A 9466-nucleotide genomic window follows, 5' to 3' on the forward strand; every position below is an offset into this window, starting at 1 on the left:
GGGGCTCTGACCTGAGAGCAGCGATGCAGTTTTTCTCCCACAGTTACAAATGGGTCACAGCTCTGTTCTGGGAAGATCCCTGCAATATGGAGAAGGATGGAGGGAGCTGTTGAACCTCTGTCAAGCCTCTGGATGCCAACAGAAGTGCAAGTGTGAGCCATTTCTTCAGGTGGATTTGGTGATGGCAATGTGTACCCCCAGAGAACGCAGCCGAGCCGTATCGCTTCCCCGAGCACATTTCATGCGGACCACAAAAGGGAACATTCGCTTACAAAGCACTTGCTTTAAAGCCAACTCCTGAGTTTTTAATTTATTGAGTATCCGTTCCGCTCGACTGAAACTTCAGCGGTCTTCCTCTGCCAGAGCTAATATTTTAAACTGCATACTTTAACATCATTTGCATAACTTTTCCAAAACATGTTATTACTGTCCACGTCCTCCTGTTTTACATCCTGTTTAATCCCAAGGTCAAGGAACTCAGTAGGAGCCCCTGGATTTTTCTGGGCTTTGGACAAGAATTTACGGACCCAGCAAGAGAAAGCTGCCAGCGACACGCTGCATCCACCACGGCTCTCGCCTCTGTCCTGCGCACACCGCACACCTGACAGCAGGACTGCTTGTGGTTTGTTTTTATTCACTCTCTGCCATGTATTTTAAACTTTTACCCTTGCTCAAAATGCCAGTGATTACGCTTGCAACATTCCTTTGTACTGTCTGTAATGGCTACAGCAAAGTCTTCAGTCAAAACCTGAGTAACATCTAAAATGTTTTTTCTAAAACTATCTTTTCCATAGGAGTAAAGATGTTACGGGGAAGATATCTACAAGCACAACAGGCTTTCTGCTCAAGAAGCTGCAGGAAATGAAGGCTGTACAAACAGGAACCACTTACCTGTGAGCTACAAGAACAGAGACACGAAGAGGGGCCCTAGTCAAAGCCTGGCGGAGTTCATGGAAATGCTCCCTTGGGCTCCTCTGAGCCGAAGCCCACCTCAGCTCAGAGTGAGGGGGTCTCATCCCGATCCTGCTTGGGAAAAACCCACCAGGTTCATTTACATCCACCTGTACAACCTGGGCTTCCTCCCCCTGCCCGCAGCCAGGGCTTCGGGGCAGGAGCCCACGTGCGTTTCTCTCTCGGTCTTTGCTAGGGTTGGCCAAGGTGAAAAGCAGGAGAACGCCTCGGCCACCTCGCGGGCTCCCAGCCAGCATCGCTTCCACATAGGCACCTGTCTTTCAGCACTGTTGTCATGAAAAAGGAGGGTTTTCCTGCATGTCTTCTGCCTGCCCAACCCCATAGCAGATGTTTATCAGGGGACCAAAGTAACCTATTTTTTTTTATGGGCCTGTTAGGTGTACAACACCGGTATTCAGTAATTCTGCTCCATCCTGTGCTCCTCCACACCAGAGCCCCTTGGTGCTCAGTTCAGCATGGGCACAGGACTGACACCGTTCCCTATCAGCAGCCAAGCATCTGTTTGTAAATAAACCTAATACAAGTCTGATGACAACTCTGCTTCTCTATTAGTGTACAAAAATCGGTTTTCATCACTGATGGTTTACGGGCAGCTCATCCAGGGGTTGCCTTCTGAGTCACAGCCCATCTCCTGTACAGAAAGGTTCAACGAGCCAAGCACAAAGGAAAACAAAGCAATCCCCAGGTGTCTTTTGCTTGATAGGGCCTCTGTAGCAGCAATCTGTCCAGGAGAGGGTTATTGGCACTGAGTTGCACCATGTCTGGGATCCACCAACCTGATGTGGTGAAGAGGATGTGAAGGAGAGCACAGCACCCTGCTGAGCGAGCGAGGTGCGAGTAGACTCAGTACACTGCATGAACTGGGAACCGACGGTGATGCTGGGGAAAAAATAAATAAACAGTGTCTCCTACAAGCATTGATCAGGCCAAATCCCATTTCACCGGCTTCATTTGCGAAATGGCTGAGTGCTGGGACACAGGGGGCTTGCCTGTCCCCAGCGCTTTCTGCAAACACCCCCATGCCTTTGCAGCAGAAGGCTGACAAGGGCTGTGTTAACAGAGAACCATTTTCCCCAGTCCTTTTAATTAGGCAAGAAGATATTTTTTTTCTTATTATTCTCAACCGCAATCAACCTGACGATAATTTGGACCTCTCGGCTCAGCTGCCGCGTGCGGCATTTACCCAGCGCAGCCAACGCCGCGGGTGGGAGGGATTGCTGTAGGAGGCCGTGGACCTTCGGCACGGCTGAACCGTCCGGTGATTGCTGCCAGCTGAGCCTCTGCCTGCGCCTCCCGTGACTCATCCTCCTCCAGCCTGCAGCAAGAGCCCCGAAAATGCAGGGCTGAGTCACTTCTGCTGCGATGGTGGGAGGGGGGCGGCCCTCAGGACCCCCCTGCCCGCCTCGGGAGGGAATGCCGGGGCAGAGGCCATCCCTGCAGCTATGGACCTCGAGGTGGAGTGATAAAAATAATAGCAGGAGGATGGACAGGAGGAGCACGAGGTCCCCTCGCAGCTGCCTCGTGTGATGGCACGTCAGTGCGCTCTGCAGGGGCGAGGGGGTGTGAAGGTGGGCTGCACGGGATGGCCGAGGGGGCGAGGGCTGCAATTACACGGGATTGCAATGCACAGACCTGTAGTTACATTCAGATTGAAAATTACAACATCAGTGGGGAGCAATGTCAGAAAAGGGCAGCAATAAAGCAGAGCAAGCAGGGCAAACCCAGCCCTGATTTAAGCGCGTGCGGCTCCGCTGCCAGACTTGGCCACGTGGCACCCGCAGACAGATACATATGACCCGGCAGCCCTCCCTGCCGAGAAGACACAATTATGCATTTCCCTAGGGATGGTGCAGCTCTGGCTTTCTGTGCTAGCGTTGGGTACAAATTTCCTCCCTCCCCAGGGGTATCCACGCTTCTTCCCCTGCGCAGGGCCGCCGGTGAGGTCCCAGCCGTCGCTGCGCCTCCTGCCCGTCCCCTGCCGCCTGCCTTCAGATCATTAATTACCATAAGAGAACATCTCCTCTAACTGCACGAAGACAAATCACCCTTCAATTTAAGTGCTCGTTTGTTTTCATCCGTACAGACCCGAGCCACTGCACTGTGAGACCGACTGGCGTTACTCCGCTTGGGAAGGGTCACGGGCTTTTCCCAAATATCTTCCATGCAAACCTGCAGGCAACTCGCTGCCAGCAGGAAATAATACCTTATAAATCATATAAAGCCCCGAAAAAATTGAAGATTGACTTAGATAAGCACTATAAATGGGGCCTTTTTAGGGTGGGCAGGAGCCACATGCTGTTACCTTTAAGAAACCTGTTACAATGAAGGTCTGCGTCTCCAAGCAGGAATTAGCAATCCAGCAGAAAACTGGGTTTGTTCAGATGCTGCTTTAATGTTCAATTTATTCAGAGTAATTTAGCTTCATCTGGGGAGCTGCGAATGAACTGTTACTTGTTCTGCATCAACAAAACCGTGGCGCTTCTTGCTTAAAAAAAAAAATAATAGAAAGAAAACAAAAAGGGAAACACATGTCGTCAAGCCAATGCCAGTGACATGGGACGAGCCACCAACAGGCAGCCAGCCATGCTCCTCATGAGCTGTGTCAAAGCAGAATGCACCTCCAGACCAGTGCCTGTCAGGAAAGGGGCACTCCTCTGATAAACACAGCCATTTCCAGAGCAGAAAGTGCAAGGAGTGAAACAGTGCACAGCATCCTCCTGCGTCCCCTTCTCCAGGCTTGTCCTGGTTTTGCCTGGGACGGAGGACTGGGAGGTTAAATAATTTACACACCGTGATGTGTGCTATCCTACAGCAAATGTGCATGATGCACAACTCTCCCTGCTCCTATCTGTGTAATAAAAATACTCCAGGAAATCCAGTAATGCTAACATTAGCAGCCAAGTCTGCATTCAGATCTTGAACTCCAAATAATCCTGTATCAGCACGATAAACTCGTTAATGGACAACCAGTTTTAATTTCTCCTTAAACCACAGATCTGCTACCAAAATTAGGTTGCTTTTAACCCCTCCAGCTGCCATCAGTGCTACTTTCTCCCCTGCAAGATCTTCCTCCCCCGGGCACTGGGTAGCAGCAAAAGCTGGGCATGTCCCTGCTGTCCCTTGGGGTGACACCAGGAGCAGCTCACGGGTCAGCCACTAACTGTGCCATTTCCAGGAAGCACAAAGACACTTTCCCCAGCCCCTCAGGTTGATGCTTGCCACCAGGAAGGTTCCCAGGAGCGGGGACGTGGTGGCACAGCCCTGGTTATGCAGGCTGCGGAACAGCCCCGCTGCAGGGCAGCCCCCGCTGGCTCTGTGTCAGCCTGTGCAAAAGGACGGCAACAAGAGACTGGCATTAAACCCGTTTGTATTAGGCTGGTGTGAAAATAATGAAGAATTAGCATATTTTAATTGCTCGTGATGCTGCATATGGTGGAGATGCTGACGAAGACGAAGCAGAGGGATTTTCCTCCTTCTCTTTGTAGTATAACACAACTCCTCCGATGTTTAGGTCGGCTTGCTTGCTTGCTCATGCTCCTGTACGGTAAAACGTGCCCACTGTTAGCTTTGTGCCCTTCATCAATCCCCCAGCATGTGTTGTTTGCCCCAGAAGTGCCCTGAGCCTGGCTGGGGTGCCTGCTGTCCTTGTTGTCCCCACGGGAGACTCGGGGACCTCCAGCTGACCCTCCTCGCCCATCCCTCCAGTGGCTCTGCAGGTCGCTGAAATGCGGCTCAAATATTGTATGTTCTGCGTGCCACACCAAAGGCAACACCTGAACAAGAAGGCTGTAGATGAGGGCGACCAGATGAGGTGGATCCAGGCCACGAACGCCATCTCCAGCACGGGGTTTCTGCAGGCGTACAGCCCCACCGGTGAGGGGGGCTTTCCCTCTCCTCCCCTGCCTGGCCAGCAGTTGGGTAAGCCGGGAGGAAAAAGGTTGAATCGTCTGCTTCAGGGGCCTTTTTAATCTCTGTTCTTGTAAATCAAGAAGGTAAATACACACCGGATATTGCCTAGTTTTTATCAGGGTATGTTTGAACAGAAGTCGGGCTGACGATGCCTCGTGTCAGCAGTGAGGACACACCTGAGATTAATCCGGCTTGTCCAACTGAGGTGTTCATTTCTCTCTTGCTGTCTGGACACATTAAGAAATTACTCACTCACTCCTGGTTTTTAATCGAAATCTACTTTTGCTGTACCCAGAAGCAGAGTAAAACCCCTCATTTTCCCGTGTGCTTTGCAGGAAGGAGACGGCACCGGCCGCATCTTTAACACTCGCTTCCAGCTCTGCTCAGCGCTGGTTTCATGAGACTGAAAACATCAGCTCAGATTAGGTAAACCTTTTCATAAAAGCCATTAACTCCTCTGCAGAAAAGCCCGGTGGATTTTTCCAGGCAATGTGATTTCTAAAAGCCAGTCTTCATAACTGTGCAAAGTTAAGGGCCAGGAAAATAACAGTAAAAAGAAATACAAGATGAGTCAATGTAAAGAGCATTTCATTTGTGTACTGTCCACAAGAGTTCAAGATCTACATCATGTCTATACTTGGGTCACTTCAAAAACTGTTACCCCAAATGTGCAATTTTTAGCATTAAATCTAACTGAATTTGAGCAATACTTTTATCTGGTTTACACTCTGGATTAACTTTTTTTTCTGTCTATGCAGTAATGGAAGAAGTTATTTGTTCCTCAGTTTTCCAACCCTTTCCCTCTATTGTAAGAACAGGAGCTTTTCTGCATGCTAGCTGGCACATCAGGGATGAAAAACACCCCGTCCTAATATCCTCCCCCAGTGCTGCAGAAGCTTGCTTGAAACCTATTTACTCCACAATGCGCATATTAATGTCTTGTCTCATTTGCCTCTACACACCGAAAGGAGGCTATTTTAAGTCACTAGAAGATACACAAACTAACCTAAAACCCAATCCCAATTTTAAGCCATCTGGCCCACCTTGCGTGACTTTTAAAGCCTCTTTGGGCTACTCTCATCGAAAGATGCCCCCCTGAGATGCGGGTTCAGCTCAGACCCCAGCGTGCCACCCGCTAACCCAGGGCCAGCATCTCCTACGGGATGAACCTTCCTGCCCGTGGGATGGGATGGGGAGGTACTCAGCAGCACCAGGAAGATGCTCGGATTGGGCACAGCAACAACACATCTGGAAAATAGATGCATCGGGCTGGCAGGGGACTGAAAAGTGTTTCCAGTCGCCAGTTGGAGCTCCTGCCCCTGGCTCGGGGAGCTGCAGGGCTCCAGATCCCGGCAGCAGCTTGTAAGCGAGCCTGCACCCCGATCGCTGACAATGATGTGATGAATACCAAATTAAAACCTGATACTGTGCTACCATGGGCTACGATCTTATCAGGCTCTCCTGAAAGCTGAGCTGCAGCAGGCCCTGCCTGCTCCTGAGCAGGAGATTTGGAGTAATGTGTGCAGGTAATTCAATAGGTGCCTCGCTTCTCTTTGGGGCAGCGCTCAGCCAAGGCTGCATTACGACATTAAATCCGCGGGGATTTGAGAGGGGCAGGCTTTGGCCCATTGTCCTTCAGCCGAGCTACAAAATCAGAATATGAAGCTGGAACAGACCTGGAATGACCTATCCGAAATACCTTGGCTGAGCTTCATCTGCTGGAGAAATTGCACTTAGCCCAAAGAAAACCGTGGTTTCCTGCGGATAACGCGTTCACCCGCGGTGCTGGCCCTTCCCGAGCACTGCCCTTTGCCTTCAGCAGTACGAAATCATCGGGGAAAAGTGGATCAATGGGAACGTCGATGACAACAAACGATCAGATCAATACACTCCTCTCTTTCCTGCAGAGCCACCAGCTCCTGAGCACTCTCCTGCTGAACATTTAATGGTGCCGAGTGCCAGTCAGCGGGGTACCCACGGACCCGTCCCTCCCTGCCTGCCCCAGCAGCTGCTATGCTGGGCACGCAGCTTTTCTCTGCCTGCTCGAGGGTTTTACACTTCTCGTGCAAAACAAACAGCAGACAATGAACCCTCTCATCTGCATGCAAAGCAAAACATTGGTGCAAACATCAGCCTCTGCAAATCCTGGTGTGGGCAAAACCCCGTCTGCCGTTAATAACAAGATGGATAAATCAAGCAGCCGGTTTGTGAGGAAGCATGCACTTTTTTTTTTTTTTTTAAATTCAAGCAGAACTGGCTCAGTCTCTGGGTGAAACATGGCAGGTAAATGCTAAAATACCCCACTGCTTGTATCCTGGCACTCCCAGCAGTAGGGAGCAAGCTACTTGTGTGCAACCCCAAAACAAATACTGTGGACCGCAGCTGGAGCACAGGTGAGAGTGACAGGGGCTCTCGACAGCCCTCGACTGCCAGAAGTGCCAAAAAAAACCCAATAAACCCCAAGAAAGCAGTTTTCTAAAGTGTAGAACTGCTTGCCCAAGGCGCTGCCAGCCTGACCATCTATTTGTCTGCCTCTTGGCGTGGCTGCCCCCACAGAGAAGACCAGGCAGTGAATCCAGAGTGGATTGTGAGAGGCCTGTTTGGAGAGGGTCCAAATTAATGCTATCAAAAATGAATTATTGTCCTGGCTACATAATAAGATGCAAGATCCATAAACGGTGACAGCTCTGATTAGTCTAAAAATCTGAAAAATCGGAAAATTAGGACCAAGTCCTGCCATCACCTGCAGTTCTGAAATCCAGAAGAGCTAAACGTGCCTGAAGGCCAGTGGGAGCCGGTGCTCCGTGATGTCTCCAGCTCCTCACGGCGTGCCCCGGGGGGACACGGTGCTGCCATCAGCTACGCAACGCCCGGAGCATTAGCATCAAACCGCAGGCTGAAGGAAATTGGAGGGCAGCAGATGCTTCTGCCTGGTTTTGTTGTTCAAAGCCTTCTTCTCTGGATAGGAAAAAAAAAAAATAGCGTGTGGGCCTTTAAATAGCACAGCAGCCAGCAAACACTGAATCATTTAATCCCTCTCGCTGGCGGCTTTATCCAGCCTCCCCAGGGCACATCTGCAGCGGGAAGGGGAGCGCCACCAGGAGCCGCTTCCCTCCCGCTCCCCATCCCCGAGGTCCCCGCTGCTGTCCCCGTCCCCGTGCAGCCCCCGTCACGTCGGCCTTTGTCCCCCACGGCCGATATTAACGCAGATGTTTTGGTGCCGGTGGGAGACGCTGGGTGCCGGTGGGTCACCGCTGGGGACGTGGTGGCACAGCCGAAAACATCGCTCCTCCTGCACGCCCCGCCGGCACCCTGCGGTGACAGGAGGGGCCACGGATAACACCGGGGCCGGGCTGGGGCTGTACGATCACGTACGGCTCTGGCAGTGATTTCTTTCATGCTCAGCCACCCCAGCTCTACCCGAACCGGTATCGTGTCCGGTGGGTGCGTCGCCCATCTCCTCCACTCGGAGGGGATAAATCTCGGCGGGGTGAAACCAAGATCCATCCCCACGCCGTGGGGAAGCACCCTAGTGCGGGTGTAGGAGAAACGTCCCTGCTGTGGTTTTCTTTTAACCTGTCCAGGATGCCTCCTAGAAGGATGGATTGACTTTCCACGGCTCTAAGCAGAAATCTAGCCTCTGCCCAGCCCAGCTGCAGACGGGTAACTCGAACAGCACCCCGCGGGTGCTGAGCTCCCTCCCTGTCCACCTGCATCCCTGCGTGTCTGGGGGACACTTGATGGGGTTGGGGAGGAGGCAGGCTCAGCCTGCTCCCACAGGGCTCACCTACATTTGCCCAGCTGAAAGGGCCCAGTGAGGTCAGGATCTGACCAGCTTCAGCACCATCAAGCACCCAGGGACAGTCCCCGACCCAAAGAAATCACCGTCTGAGCACACAAGACACAAGCTGGGACCAGGCAGTATTTTCACCGTCATTTTCCAGCCTTGGGACTGCAAGGATCGAGGAAGTTCACCCAGGAAACCTGTGGCAGAGCCAGTAACCCCAGCGAGGTCTCCTAGTCTCAGGTCAGGGCTTTAGTACAGGACTGCCCTTCCTCACGCTGCTGCTCGCATACCCCCAGCCATCCGCAGGAGACGAGACAGCAGGATTAATCCCCTCTTCTTATCCTCCCACAGTAATGCCCGAATCACTTTGACCCCTGCAGGGGACTCGTTGAGTTTTCTAGTGATGCGAAAGCAAGGGAAAAAAGGGGCCAAGCGTCCTGGCCACGTTTCTAAAAATACCGGCGCTGCTGCAGGGCTCCATCTGGTCGCCGCTCAGAGGCACGCCAGCTGAGCCTTGCAGCGGGTGCCCGGGAGGTCCTGCTGCTCGGCGAGACGTCTCGTCACGCCACGGAGCAAACCAGAGCACGGGCAGGAGTTACTGGGGGTGCAGAGCGAGCGGGTGGAGGTCCCAGCACCTCCCAGCACCGCGTCCGTGGGCTGTCCCGGTGCGCAGCCTGCTGCTGGCAGGCAGACGCCGCTCTTTGCTGCAGACCATCAGCCTTCTCCGAGGGCCGGCTGAGGCTCGCCAGCTGCCTTTGTTAAATGATCAGCGTGTGATGGAGGCCGTGCCCTCAGCCT

General features: G+C 52.4%; 1 long non-coding RNA gene across 1 annotated transcript; it reads right to left on the minus strand.

The window, feature by feature from the left end:
• LOC125182276 (uncharacterized) lies at positions 1–8275 on the minus strand. The gene is made up of 3 exons (XR_007161711.2): positions 7625–8275; positions 3275–4509; positions 1–1851 (listed from the first exon to the last, which is right to left on the minus strand). It is a non-coding gene; the product is annotated as an uncharacterized lncRNA (long non-coding RNA).
• Positions 8276–9466: the final 1191 nt, after the last annotated feature.

This window comes from Anser cygnoides, chromosome 9 (assembly GCF_040182565.1).
Source record: "Anser cygnoides isolate HZ-2024a breed goose chromosome 9, Taihu_goose_T2T_genome, whole genome shotgun sequence".
Lineage (NCBI taxonomy): Eukaryota > Metazoa > Chordata > Aves > Anseriformes > Anatidae > Anser > Anser cygnoides.